Source organism: Microcaecilia unicolor, chromosome 1, assembly GCF_901765095.1.
Source record: "Microcaecilia unicolor chromosome 1, aMicUni1.1, whole genome shotgun sequence".
NCBI lineage: Eukaryota > Metazoa > Chordata > Amphibia > Gymnophiona > Siphonopidae > Microcaecilia > Microcaecilia unicolor.
Window position 1 is genome coordinate 442,489,166 of NC_044031.1, and position 14,937 is coordinate 442,504,102.

Consider the following 14,937-nt stretch of genomic DNA (forward strand, 5'->3'; position numbering starts at 1 on the left):
AAAGTTCAAAAGTTTTTTGTAGGACAAGAGCTGGAATGCTAAATATTTCCAGGTATCTGGCCATTTATATGGCTTAGGGGATTTGGAGAATAAAGTCCAGATTGTTTAGATTAATATTTTTGGCTATTGAAATTAATGCTTGATATCTAGTTAATAATTCCCTTTATAAATTCTATTCTGTTTTTATTCTTCCCCCTTATGTTGAACCTTATGGGGAAAAAAAACAGAGAAACACCAAGGACGAATTTGTAGTCAAAAAGCAAAGATTTATTTGGATTTTGAAGACTGTAATTGGGGGGGGGGGGGGGGGGGGGGGGGGGGAGAAAGAAGCCATGGCATAGTACTTTTGTCAAAGTATGACAGCCAATGGAAAAGCTTTTCTGTATTAGTATGGAATGGTCTTATGCTGGAAATTATCCCGTTGGCCAAGACCCCAGAGCTGCACAGATGAGAAAAGGATGTAGGAAATTCAGTTGTTTACACATGTGTCTAACAGAGAGAAGCAAAAGGGAGCTGAGCAAGACCAGAGGGTAAGAATCTTTAATAACTTTGTGGTTTTGGATATATATATATATTTTTTTTCACTATGGTATAGAATCGCTTGCTCTTTATAACATAACACAAAAAATAATATTGAAAACATGTTGAGAAAATCTGCCAGGAGTCTAAAAAGTGTTTGGATTAAGCTACCACATTTTGTTTCATTGTTTACTGCAACATTTCTGTTTCTTTCCTTTATGTCTTACTGGGGGTAATCTTTTTCTATGTACTATATGCTGTCTTAGCTTACCTTTTGTGTTTTTATACATATCTCCAAATGAGCTGAGCAGAGTTGAATTTAGAGCTGATATCTTTTTAATGACAAATATTTGATAAAACATGTTGTGGTGTAAAATCATTTTAAATTCTTCTATATGTTGTAGTTCGGAATCCAAATTTTCTTCAGTGGCCTTGCTTTGGATTAATGTAGGATAATGTGATAGAGACTGTGTGGTACCTGGGACCTTTAGTGACAACTGCATAATTTTGCCTGCTAAGTTTATGCCTGCTGAAGTAAGAGCATTTAAAATAAATCATAGTAAATCTCAGTCATTACTAACAGGAAGCTGAGAGGTCAGAAGAGATGGCTTAGATATTTAAGCTGGCCATAATGATTTAGGAAAATTGTTTCATGCTAAATATATGGGGTGGAGGGGGGGGGGGGGGATAGAGAAAAGGCAAAAGGGAGAAAACATGCTGAGAAGAGAAGAATATTTATTTTTTATTAATTTGCAAATTATCTCACAAGCAACACACACTTGTTACAGAAAAACAGAGATGTAAAGGGAAAAATATGTACGAATTTAACTAAACAAACTAACCCCCCTGTTTCCTAAGCTGCACTAGCATCTGCTGAGTGGCAATGCCAACACAGCCCATTCAAAGTGAATGGGCTGTGTCGGCATTAGCGCACAGCAGCCGCTAGCGTGACTTAGTAAATAGGGGGGCAAATCTCTTCCTTAGATCTCCACATGAGGGAGAGTGTCCCAGATTACAAAGTGGAGAAAATAAAGGTAACAAATGTAAGTATAAGCTATAACACGTTTTATCCTCTAGTTACAATATTATATTCCATTAGTTATTAATACCTCTGAGGGTTTTCTTAAGGTCCAGAAAAGCTGTTAATTGAACTGGAACAAAAAAGGTGTACTTGTTACCTAAATAACAAACTAAACACTTGCAGGGGTAGGCTAATAAAAAAGCAGCACCCAAATTCTTTGTCTCAGTACGCATTGCCAAGAACTCCTTCCTTCTCTCCTGAGTTACCTTAGGGGCCCTTTTACAAAGCAACAGTAGGCCCACTGTGGGCTTACCACATGGCAATCTGGAACTACTGCTGGCCCAACGCAGGTTCGGTCATAGGCGCCGACTCCGTGGGTGCTGTGGGTGCTCGAGCACCCCCAATATTTCACCCACCGGAAGTTCCCTTCATCCCTCCTCCCTCCCTCCCTTCGTGTTCAAGGGTGGGACCACAGCTGAGAGAGACAGAAGGGAAGACCGAACTAAACACCGAGCCTGCACGCTTTTCACCGCTGCTGCTGCTGCTGCCGTAACCCCGAGGAGATAAAATGATGACTTTTAAAATTCGGAGGGAGGGGGCCTGGAACTCGAAGGGAGGGAGGGAGGAGGGGGGCCTTGGAACTCGGGAGGGAGGGAGGAGGGGGGGCCTTGGAACTCAGAGGGAGGGGGACTCTGGAACTCGGAGGGAGGGGGGATGACCCTGGAACTCGAAGGGAGGGGGGACGACCCTGGAACTCGGAGGGGGCAGGGGGGACGACCCTGGAACTCAGAGTGAGGGAGGGAAGCCTGGAACAGGGAGGAACTTGAACTGGGAGGGAGGGAGGGGGCCTGGAACTGGGAGGGAGGGGAGGGGGGACGAGGGAGGGGTACAGGGGAGGGGGAATGCACCCCCTGTAAAAAAAAGTTTTTCAGCACTCCCAATCATTTTGAAAAGTTGGCTCCTATGGCGCCAGTGGTAGTTCCACCCTCCAGCATGTGGCATTTCCGATGCTAGTGGATATATTTTAAAATGATTTAGGCAGGGGGTTATCCGCTGGTAATTGGGCAGCACTGCACACTGGCTAGTTACTGGCAGATTAGCGCAGGAGCCCTTACCACCACCTCAATGGGTGGCAGTATGTGCTCTCCCCTGCATGGCCACATGGTAAGTGCAATCTTAATGCGTGGCCATTTGCTTTTTTGGCCATTTACCCACTGCAGTAAAATGGGTCTCTGCGCATGGCAAAAATGGCTGTTGCTGCTTGAGCAGGTCTCCTTTTACTGCAGCTTATTAAAAGGCTCCCTAAGTAACATCAGGGATCCTTTTATGAAGCTGCAGGAAAAAGAGCCTTGTGGTAGTGGCAGGGACCGTTTTTCCTGTGCGCCAGGGCACTTTTTACCACAGCAGGTAAAATCCCCCCAAAACAAATCGGTCATGCTGTAAGAAAACTCTTACTGCGTGGCCATATGGCAGGGATCCCTTATCTCCACCCACTGAGGTACACAAATTCAATCTCCTATTAAAGTTTTCAAGTTGTTTAAATCTATGTTGTATCATTGTTCTCTCATTTACTATTGTAGAGACAGTCCCTCAAATTCTATATATGGTGCCTTTAAGCTGTGCACGCTAATTTGGCCACATGGCCAAACTGCATGTGCAACTTAATAGATTAACAAGCCAATCAGCACTAATTATTGGTACTTAACCAATTAGCGGCACTAATTGGTTTTAATTAGAATTTACGCTCACAACTTTCTAGGCATATTCTAGAACGCGGTGCACATAAGTTCTCATGTGTGCAGTCAAAAAGGGGGTGTGGCCATGGGCGTGGAATGGGTTGGTTGTGGGCATTTCCAAAATCTATGTGCACTATTATGGAATAAACCCTGAGCCTAACTTAGATGCAGTTATTTAGGCCTGGTTTTAGGTGGCCTAAATGGGTGCACCTACATTTTAGTTGCAAGAATAATGTGTGAGCATATTCTATAAAGTACGCATAACTTTAGGTGTACTTTATAGAATCACACTAACTGGTTTTTGCTGCCAATTTTTAAGGCGCCATTTATAGAATTTGGTCCTTTAATTTCAGACCTGGTTTGCTGGAAAAACCCCGAGCCTTCTTGTTTAACTTTCTTGACAGTTTGTGATAGCAAGCTAACCTTGCCAGCCAAGCCGGAAATCTTACTTTATTGACTGCCAAGTCCAGTTTTTTCAGGGCCCTCCAAATAACCTCCAGGGTCACTATCGTGGGTTCGTACAGACTAACTGCATCCCCTGGCATCTCTCTCACATCAGCTAACTCCACAGTGCCCTTGCCCCCCATGCTACAAGGATCCAACTCAGCGACATCTGCCTCCATAGCGGTTGTGGACAAGGCACAAATCACTGCTAGACACAGTGGTGTAGTGGATACCGGAGGGGATAGAGATACATCTTGCCCTAGTAGTATGGATTCCCCCTCTTCCAGACTCGCAGCAGGGCCCTCTTTCTCGGCTGTTCTTGAGGCTGCTTAGAGGCATACAGCTCAAAATTTGTTGCACAGGGAAGAAGGTTCTGGCTGGCATGGGAAAAGCCTTCAGAACACCCTTCCACTCTGTATGAGGCATAATTGAACAAAGAAACAGGTAAAAGCAGAAACGTTAAGGAGGTACGGAGCTTCAAACTAATGTACCATCATCTTGGACACTCTCCCTCCCCAAGAATGATATTTAATTATTTTAGAATAACTAGGTCTTAATTAGGTGTGTTTGACTACTCGTCTATGTTAATGACTTACTTATATGGAGAGTCATTTTATAACACCTAACTTGTGCAGCAGATATGAGTTACACCACTTTTCTAGAGAAAGTATGGGCCATCCTTTCCTTTGAAAATGACCTCATGGAAAGTGATCACACATTCTTATTTAGTACACACCTATTCCCCAGCTTACTTTACACTTGTATTTTATAAAGTATACACATAAGTCCACATTTCGCTGCTTGCAATGCCCCCATTCAGATCAGGTGAACATATGTGGATCTTATTTGGTATACTGCCTTTCTGTGGTACAACCAAAGCTGTTTACAAACATTATTGGCCCGATTCTATATTTGGTGCCGAAAAAATTGCCGCGGATGGAAAACGCACCTATGCGTATTCTATAAACTGCACCTAAAGTTAGGTACGGATCACAGAATATGTGTAGCGCCGTCCATGTGACTACAATGTAGGCAAATCCAGTTACACCAATGAAAAGTTGGTGTACATGCCCATGCCTAACTTTAGGCATGGAAGAAGTTATTCTACAACACTGTGCACACATTTTAGGAATGTAACCAATGGTAACAAAACAAAACAAAAAGTCCCACAAAAAGTCGCAATGAACCAAGAAGTGGGAAATGAGCGAAGGTTGGACAAACCACAGGTTCAACAGGTAAAATTTATAGCATAAAAACAAATGTCAAGACTCGACACAGCACTGTACTTCAGCACAAAAAGTGCCTGCCTCAGGAGTCTGATAGTAAGGAAATGAAATTATGAGATTATGGAGCTGATGGGAATAATGAAGTGGTCTTTAAAAAGAATGTGCATGCATGACTGATGCACTATAGAAAAATGTATGGCAGTTCACGCCTAATACTTCAATAGATTAAAGTACCTTGTAGCGTGAAAACAAATCTCTCCGATAGAGTAGGAATGTGGGTGCTGCTACTTTGTAGAATACACTTAGTGAGTAGTGCACTTAAATTCTAATTAGTGTAATTAAACTCTGGAATTCGTTGCCAGAGAATGTGGTAAAGTTGGTTAGCTTAGCGGAGTTTAAAAAAGGTTTGGATGGCTTCCTAAAGGAAAAGTCCATAGATCATTATTAAACGGACTTGGGGAAAATCCACTATTTCTGGAATAAGTAGTATAAAATGTTTTGTACTTTTTTGGGATCTTGCCAGGTATTTGTGACCTGGATTGGCCACTGTTGGAAACAGGATGCTGGGCTTGATGGACTTTTGGTCTTTCCCAGTATGGCAATACTTATGTACTTACAGTGGTGGAAATAAGTATTTGATCCCTTGCTGATTTTGTAAGTTTGCCCACTGACAAAGACATGAGCAGCCCATAATTGAAGGGTAGGTTATTGGTAACAGTGAGAGATAGCACATCACAAATTAAATCCGGAAAATCACATTGTGGAAAGTATATGAATTTATTTGCATTCTGCAGAGGGAAATAAGTATTTAATCCCTCTGGCAAACAAGACCTAATACTTGGTGGCAAAACCCTTGTTGGCAAGCACAGCGGTCAGACGTCTTCTGTAGTTGATGATGAGGTTTGCACACATGTCAGGAGGAATTTTGGTCCACTCCTCTTTGCAGATCATCTCTAAATCATTAAGAGTTCTGGGCTGTCGCTTGGCAACTCGCAGCTTCAGCTCCCTCCATAAGTTTTCAATGGGATTAAGGTCTGGTGACTGGCTAGGCCACTCCATGACCCTAATGTGCTTCTTCCTGAGCCACTCCTTTGTTGCCTTGGCTGTATGTTTTGGGTCATTGTCGTGCTGGAAGACCCAGCCACGATCCATTTTAAGGCCCTGGCGGAGGGAAGGAGGTTGTCACTCAGAATTGTACGGTACATGGCCCCATCCATTCTCCCATTGATGCGGTGAAGTAGTCCTGTGCCCTTAGCAGAGAAACACCCCCAAAACATAACATTTCCACCTCCATGCTTGACAGTGGGGACGGTGTTCTTTGGGTCATAGGCAGCATTTCTCTTCCTCCAAACACGGCGAGTTGAGTTCATGCCAAAGAGCTCAATTTTTGTCTCATCTGACCACAGCACCTTCTCCCAATCACTCTCGGCATCATCCAGGTGTTCACTGGCAAACTTCAGACGGGCCGTCACATGTGCCTTCCGGAGCAGGGGGACCTTGCGGGCACTGCAGGATTGCAATCCGTTATGTCGTAATGTGTTACCAATGGTTTTCGTGGTGACAGTGGTCCCAGCTGCCTTGAGATCATTGACAAGTTCCCCCCTTGTAGTTGTAGGCTGACTTCTAACCTTCCTCATGATCAAGGATACCCCACGAGGTGAGATTTTGCGTGGAGCCCCAGATCTTTGTCGATTGACAGTCATTTTGTACTTCTTCCATTTTCTTACTATGGCACCAACAGTTGTCTCCTTCTCGCCCAGCGTCTTACTGATGGTTTTGTAGCCCATTCCAGCCTTGTGCAGGTGTATGATCTTGTCCCTGACATCCTTAGACAGCTCCTTGCTCTTGGCCATTTTGTAGAGGTTAGAGTCTGACTGATTCACTGAGTCTGTGGACAGGTGTCTTTCATACAGGTGACCATTGCCGACAGCTGTCTGTCATGCAGGTAACGAGTTGATTTGGAGCATCTACCTGGTCTGTAGGGGCCAGATCTCTTACTGGTTGGTGGGGGATCAAATACTTATTTCCCTCTGCAGAATGCAAATAAATTCATATACTTTCCACAATGTGATTTTCCGGATTTAATTTGTGATGTGCTATCTCTCACTGTTACCAATAACCTACCCTTCAATTATGGGCTGCTCATGTCTTTGTCAGTGGGCAAACTTACAAAATCAGCAAGGGATCAAATACTTATTTCCACCACTGTATGTAGTTGCTTAACATCTAACTATTGGTGCCAAATGGCTTGTTAACCAATTGAGTTTTGCACGCAAATCAGCATGGGTGAAATTCTTCTAAACCGATAAGATTACCCTTCAAGATACAGAAAACATCAATATACCTACGCCACAGAGCAATGGTATATCCAAAGAGGTTACCATTCAAAAATTGCAACTCTAAAGAGTGACATATAAATTGGCAAGATCTGGGGCCATAGATGCCCCCATTACCATGCCTTCACCTAGCAATGTCCATCTAAGAAAAATACATTCTTATTAAGCATTATTGTAACTAAATCAACAATGAAAGAAGTAGGAATTCTTGATGGTTGCTTATTATCAGAAACGGCTCTAACCTCATTAATGGCCTATTGTGATGGAATATTTCTAAATAAGGACTCTAGGTTCATCATTTCCAGAATGATATACGCATGAATAACAGGTAGAGCTTCCAGAATAGTGATTGTATGACTTTAGTCTCTAATATAAGAAGGGGCTAGATATAAATTCAGTCTTAACAATTTCTCAGTAAAGACAGATAAAGGTTCAAGAAGTGATCCAATACCAGAGACAACTGGTCTACCAGGGGGTGACACTAATTATATGTATTTTTGACAATATATAAATAGTTGGAGTGACTGGATGTTCTACCTTCAGAAACTCAATTTCCTTTTTAGTTACAATACCTTTCTCTAAACCAGAATCCACAATTTGTAAAATTTTCTCTTGTAAGTCCCAAATAGGATCTTTTCTCAATTTTATATAAAAAGCAATGCCATTTAGTATACAAGACACACAGCTTCATCTAAGAAAGCACAGACCTTCTGAAAAAAAAAAAAAATCAAGCAGCATCTGACTTTTGATGTTGCCTTCTCTGTTTGACCATCTTAAGATCATTAGATACAATTTCCCCCAGATCCCACTTTTCTTTCATAAGCTGTGCTCATTTAGGGGTCATTTTACTAAGCAGCGGCAAGCATTAACATGTTTACCACAGCAAAAAATGGTATATTGTGGGGTGTGCTCAGGCATCCTGCAGTAAGTTTTGCATGTGCGTTTGTTACCCACACACTAAAAGATAAAATTTATTTCTTAGCACTGGGGCGGGTCTGAAGGCGGAGAGTGAGTGTGTTCTATGCTAATCAGTTAGTGCAACTACATTTCCAATCCATGTGCATGAGCCCTTACTGCCTACATAATGGGTGACAGAAGGGGCTCATACACTAATGGGAAAATTACTGCATGGCCATTAATGGAGAAAATAGAAAAATCAGTCATTTTACCCTGGTGAGAAAAAATGGCCTTAGCCTGCAGGAATGACCCATGTAAGTACGTGCTAAGGCCAATTTTTACCACAGTTTGGTAAAGAGTCCCTTAGGTTTTGTAGCTCAAATAATGACCCTACATATTTTAGCACTGTACCATACTTGAGTTGGGGGGGGGGGGGGGGAGAGTGGTTGGCACTGGACCATATTCTGATGTTTTTCCATTCTGTGTCTTTGGAGGAAAATCCTTACTAAATCAGGCTCTTATTGTGCCGGAGCAAAGAGCCTGATTTAGTAAGGATTTTCCTCCAAAGACACAGAATGGAAAACATCCTTTGAACATCCCTTGGGAGGGAAGAGATTTTGGATTTAGTTCACATCTTTTTTTTTTTCAGCTGTAGCTCAATGTGAGTTACATTCAGAAAAAAATCTATTCAGTGGGGACATCTGGCTTCTGGTCATATACATTATATCCACTTGAAAAAGAATGTTCCCTGTCCTGGACATAAGGCATGCAGAGAATATAGAAAATGGCATGGGTTTATGTCTGTGGTGGTTCCACATTTGTTTTGTGGGAAAAATATCATTTTCATGAATGGATAGTTTGAGTCTGGAGACGTTGCCATCTGTTTCTAGTGCCTCAGAGCACTTCTGGCTGTTTTACATAAAACTGTTGAGGAGTTACCTTTTTCGTGACCTTGTCATAAATATGGCTTTGTTTTGTGATGTGGAAGTGTTTTTGGAAGAGTCCTTTTAAATGTTGAAGGATGGTTGAATTTAAATATTTTGCAGCACTTGTGGTTAAACCTTTTTTGATTTTTTTTTCTGACTGAATTACAAACAGTAATACATTGTCTAGCCTTCCAAATGAAACATCTTTGTCCATGTGTTAGAAGTGTAAATTGTTAACCTTTCATCAATATGAAACAAAGGCAGCAAAGAGGGGCACAGTAAAGAACACAAGGCATCAGCAACTCAGAACAGTGGTTATAGAGCCTCATCACTTTCGGGCCCTTTTACATAGCAGTGCTAAAAAGTGGCCGTATTGTGCCCTTACATATGCTTTTCATATGCATGAAGGCTATTTTTAGCGCTGCTTTGTAAAAGGCCTAATTTTTAGATTTTTGTATTAATGACCATGTGCAAATGTTGCCTCTAGAATATGATGAAAACAAAACTCCACAGTCTCTAAACTCTAACTGTCCCCCCCCCCCCCTTTTACAAAGCCGCATGGTAATGCTAACACAGCCCATTCAAAGTGAATGGGCTATGTCGGCATTACCACTTCCTAGTGTTTTCAACTTTTATATTGAAAACATTACAACACCCACCTCCTTGCTAGCAGGAACAACTTATCTGACATGATTCATGTTTCACATAAGCTGAATAAAGGATCACCCCCTACAATACAGTGTTAAAGCAATCAATTATTAAATTCAACCCACGTTAATATGACCTTATTGTGCTCCTACTTAAAAAAAAAAAAAAAAAAAACTTTTTACCGTAAATGAATCATGTCTGATAAGTTGTCCCTGACCTGAAATTATTCAGATGAGTATTTTGTTCATACAGTGGGGGAAATAAGTATTTGATCCCTTGCTGATTTTGTAAGTTTGCCCACTGACAAAGACATGAGCAGCCCATAATTGAAGGGTAGGTTATTGGTAACAGTGAGAGATAGCACATCACAAATTAAATCCGGAAAATCACATTGTGGAAAGTATATGAATTTATTTGCATTCTGCAGAGGGAAATAAGTATTTAATCCCTCTGGCAAACAAGACCTAATACTTGGTGGCAAAACCCTTGTTGGCAAGCACAGCGGTCAGACGTCTTCTGTAGTTGATGATGAGGTTTGCACACATGTCAGGAGGAATTTTGGTCCACTCCTCTTTGCAGATCATCTCTAAATCATTAAGAGTTCTGGGCTGTCGCTTGGCAACTCGCAGCTTCAGCTCCCTCCATAAGTTTTCAATGGGATTAAGGTCTGGTGACTGGCTAGGCCACTCCATGACCCTAATGTGCTTCTTCCTGAGCCACTCCTTTGTTGCCTTGGCTGTATGTTTTGGGTCATTGTCGTGCTGGAAGACCCAGCCACGACCCATTTTTAAGGCCCTGGCGGAGGGAAGGAGGTTGTCACTCAGAATTGTACGGTACATGGCCCCATCCATTCTCCCATTGATGCGGTGAAGTAGTCCTGTGCCCTTAGCAGAGAAACACCCCCAAAACATAACATTTCCACCTCCATGCTTGACAGTGGGGACGGTGTTCTTTGGGTCATAGGCAGCATTTCTCTTCCTCCAAACACGGCGAGTTGAGTTCATGCCAAAGAGCTCAATTTTTGTCTCATCTGACCACAGCACCTTCTCCCAATCACTCTCGGCATCATCCAGGTGTTCACTGGCAAACTTCAGACGGGCCGTCACATGTGCCTTCCGGAGCAGGGGGACCTTGCGGGCACTGCAGGATTGCAATCCGTTATGTCGTAATGTGTTACCAATGGTTTTCGTGGTGACAGCGGTCCCAGCTGCCTTGAGATCATTGACAAGTTCCCCCCTTGTAGTTGTAGGCTGATTTCTAACCTTCCTCATGATCAAGGATACCCCACGAGGTGAGATTTTGCGTGGAGCCCCAGATCTTTGTCGATTGACAGTCATTTTGTACTTCTTCCATTTTCTTACTATGGCACCAACAGTTGTCTCCTTCTCGCCCAGCGTCTTACTGATGGTTTTGTAGCCCATTCCAGCCTTGTGCAGGTGTATGATCTTGTCCCTGACATCCTTAGACAGCTCCTTGCTCTTGGCCATTTTGTAGAGGTTAGAGTCTGACTGATTCACTGAGTCTGTGGACAGGTGTCTTTCATACAGGTGACCATTGCCGACAGCTGTCTGTCATGCAGGTAACGAGTTGATTTGGAGCATCTACCTGGTCTGTAGGGGCCAGATCTCTTACTGGTTGGTGGGGGATCAAATACTTATTTCCCTCTGCAGAATGCAAATAAATTCATATACTTTCCACAATGTGATTTTCCGGATTTAATTTGTGATGTGCTATCTCTCACTGTTACCAATAACCTACCCTTCAATTATGGGCTGCTCATGTCTTTGTCAGTGGGCAAACTTACAAAATCAGCAAGGGATCAAATACTTATTTCCCCCACTGTATATATTTAAGCTGGCCGATGAGGAAGTGCAGGGTCGGTCCTAGGGTCTCTGGGGCCCCCTGCAGACGATGAGTTGGCACCCACGCACACCCGCTCCGGTACCCGCGCGCCCCGCCCCCCCAGCATCTCCTTCCTCTCTTCTCCCACCCTGCCCCTGTCCAGCGATTCTCCTTCGCCCGAATCGCCCCCATCCCCCCCATCCCCCGCCGCCCTTGGTGCTTTAAATCTTTAATTTACCTCCGTTCCAGCAGCCACGTCATTTGAAAGCCTTGCCCCGTCTCTAGCCTTCCCTCCCTTCGTGAGTTCGTTCTGCAGTCCCGCCCTCGAGGCAATGACGTCAGAAGGCGGGACTGCGGAACGAACTCACGAAGGGAGGGAAGGCTAGAGACGGGGCAGGGCTTTCAAATGATGCGGCTGCTGGAACGGAGGTAAATTAAAGATTTAAAGCACCAAGGGCGGTGCAGTATGGTGGCGCAGTGCCGCAGTGGCGCCCTTGAAGGCAGGCGCCCCCCTGCGGCGCTTACCCCGCTTACTGAGTTTGACCGGCCCTGAGGAAGTGGGTGCTGTAATCCTTGCAGTATAAAAGTTGAAAACACTAGGGAGTTGCACTACTGAGGCTAATAGGTTTAGAGATTTGAGACTGTAGAGTTTTGTTTTCATTGTTTGGGGTTTCCACAGTGAAAGACTGCCATCACTGAGTGGTTGGTTTGACTGAAAATATTGCCCTTAAAGATTAGCACCTGAGCCCTCACTACCACCTATTTTGTAGGTGGTAAGAGCTCATGTGCTAATCAATTAGAGCAGGGCAATGTAGCTGCAACTTCCCGCCCTCCAGACATGCCCCTTCCAAGTTACAAACAAAATGAACGGTTTTATTCCTTTGCATGTGAAAACCTGGAACTAACCTCAGGACACCTGAGTGTGCCCCATGATAAGCCCTTTTAAGCTTCAGTATGCATGCACTATTGCTTACTGCAGCTTTGTAAAAGGATCCCTTTATGTTTTATACAAAGAAAAATTTACATAAGTACATAAGTATTGCCACAAAGGGCAGAACAAAGGGCCATCAAGCCCAGCATTCTCTTTCCAACAGTGGCCAATCCACAAATACCTGGCAAGATCCTAAAAAAGTTCAATACATTTTATGCTGCTTATCCTAGAAATAAACAGTGGGTTTTCCCCAAGTCAATTTAATAATGGTCTATGGAGTTTTCCTTTAGGAAGCTGTCCAGACTTTTTTTTAAACCCGCTAAGCTAACTGCCTTTACCACATTCTCTGGCAATGAATTCCAGAGTTTAATTACACGTTGAGTGAAGAAAAGCTTTCTCCGATTTGTATTAAATTTCAGTATTTCACAAACTAGGTTTTAGTTAATCTCAAAGACCAAGCTTGGTCTTCCCTAACTCTTCCCTTGTTAAATTAGTTATTCTTCTGGATCGAACTAGCAGATGCATTAAGTACTAAAAGTGTAAATTAATAAGAACATTTATAATGCTCAACGTGTTTAGTTATACAATGAGGATACATTGAAGTGAAGTTGAGTATACATGTTTGGGATTAACTGCATACTCCCTTCACATATATAATTGATTATATACCTATATACTACTGTGCCCAACTAATGGCAGTTAGGTACACAAATGCAGGAATTCTATAACACCACGCCTAAATTTTGGGAATGCCCCAACCCTCCCATACTGGGACAGACCGAAGGTCAATCAAGTCTAGTATCCTGTTTCCATCAGTGGCCAATCCAGGTTACAAGTACCTGGCATGATCCCAAAACAGTACAATACATTTTATGCTGCTTATCCTAGAAATAAGCAGTGGCTTTCCCCAATTCTATTTAATAATGGCTTATGGACTTTTCTTTTAGGATGATATCCAAACCAGTCTCGTAAGGCCGTCTTGCAATTTTTCACAATCCTCTTCCAGTTTAACAACTTTGAATAACTTTGTGTCATCAGCGAATTTAGTTACCTCACTAGTTACTCCCATCTCTAGATCATTCATAAATATGATAAAAAGCAGCGGTCCCAGCACTGACCCCTGCAGAACCTCATTATCTACTCTTCTCCATTGAGAATACTGTTCATTTAATCCTACTCTCTGTTTTCTATCTATTAACCAGTTTTTAATCTACAATAGAATACTACCTTCTATCCCATGACTTTCCAATTTCCTCTGGAGTCTTTCATGAGGTACTTTCTCAAATGCCTTTTGAAACTCCAGATACACAATACTGGCTCACCTTTATCCACAAGTTTGTTCACCCCTTCCAAGAAATGCAGTAGATTGGTGAGGCAAGATTTCCCTTGACTAAATCCATGTTGGCTTTGTTTCATTAATCCATACTTATGTATGTGCTCCATAATTTTGCTCTTTATAATAGTCTCTACCATTTTGCCCGGCACCAATGTCAGGCTCACCACTTACCGGTCTGTAATTTTCCAGATCACCTCTGGAACCTTTTTTAAAAATCAGCGTTACATTGACCACCCTCCAATTTTCTGGTACCATGCTTGATTTTAAAGATACATTTACTAACAATGGTTCCGCAAGTTCATTTTTCAAGTCTATCAGTACTCTGGGATGTATACCAGGGGCGTAGCTACGTGTGGCCACGGGGACATGGGCCCCTGTAGATTTGGTCCTGCCAACCCGCCGCCGCCGTCGGGTACCTTTGCTGGTGGGGGTCCCCAACCCCAGCCAGCCGAAGTCCTCCGGTGCGGCTGCGTTGCAGAAATAGGAGCCTTGCAGATCAGCAACGCGGCTGTACCGGAGAAGAGGACTTTAGCTGGTGGGGGTTGGGGACACCCGCCAGCAAAGGTACCCGGCGATGGGGGAGGGTTGGCGGTGACAGCGTGAAGAGGGGGTCGAAAGGGTTGGTGCCGGGGGGGGTCAAAGGTGGTGGTGGCGGCAGTGGAGGAGGGGTCAAAAATGGTGGTGGGGGTCGGCAGTGCTGGGGGGGGGGCTAAAATGTGCCCCTCACCTCGGGCTCTGGACCCCCCCTCCTGCCGAAGTCTGGCTACGCCCCTGATGTATACCATCCAGTCCTGCTGATTTGCTACTCTTCAATTTGTCAAATTGCCCCATTACATCTTCCAGGTTTATAGAGATTTGATTCAGTTTCTCTGATTCATCAGCACGGAATAACATTTCTGGTACCAGTATCTCTCTGATATCTTCCTTGGTAAAGACCGAAGCAAAGAATTAATTTAATTTCTTTGCTATGGTCTTGTCTTCCCTGAGTGCCCCTTTTACCCCTTGGTCATCTAGCAGTCCAACTGATTCTTTTGCTGGCTTCTTGCTTTTAATCTCAACCTCAATCCAGGACAAA

The 14,937-nt window shown here is 43.3% G+C and overlaps 1 protein-coding gene across 2 annotated transcripts in view; it reads left to right on the plus strand.

Moving 5' to 3' along the window:
- The first annotated feature begins 480 nt into the window (after positions 1-480).
- CCDC102B (coiled-coil domain containing 102B) overlaps positions 481-14,937 on the plus strand; it is a 567,471-nt gene continuing 553,014 nt past the window's right edge. For both annotated transcript variants that reach the window (XM_030212667.1, XM_030212657.1), the window contains exon 1: positions 481-530. The gene's annotated coding sequence lies outside the window, so the exon portion shown is untranslated. The remainder of the gene's footprint in view (positions 531-14,937) is intronic.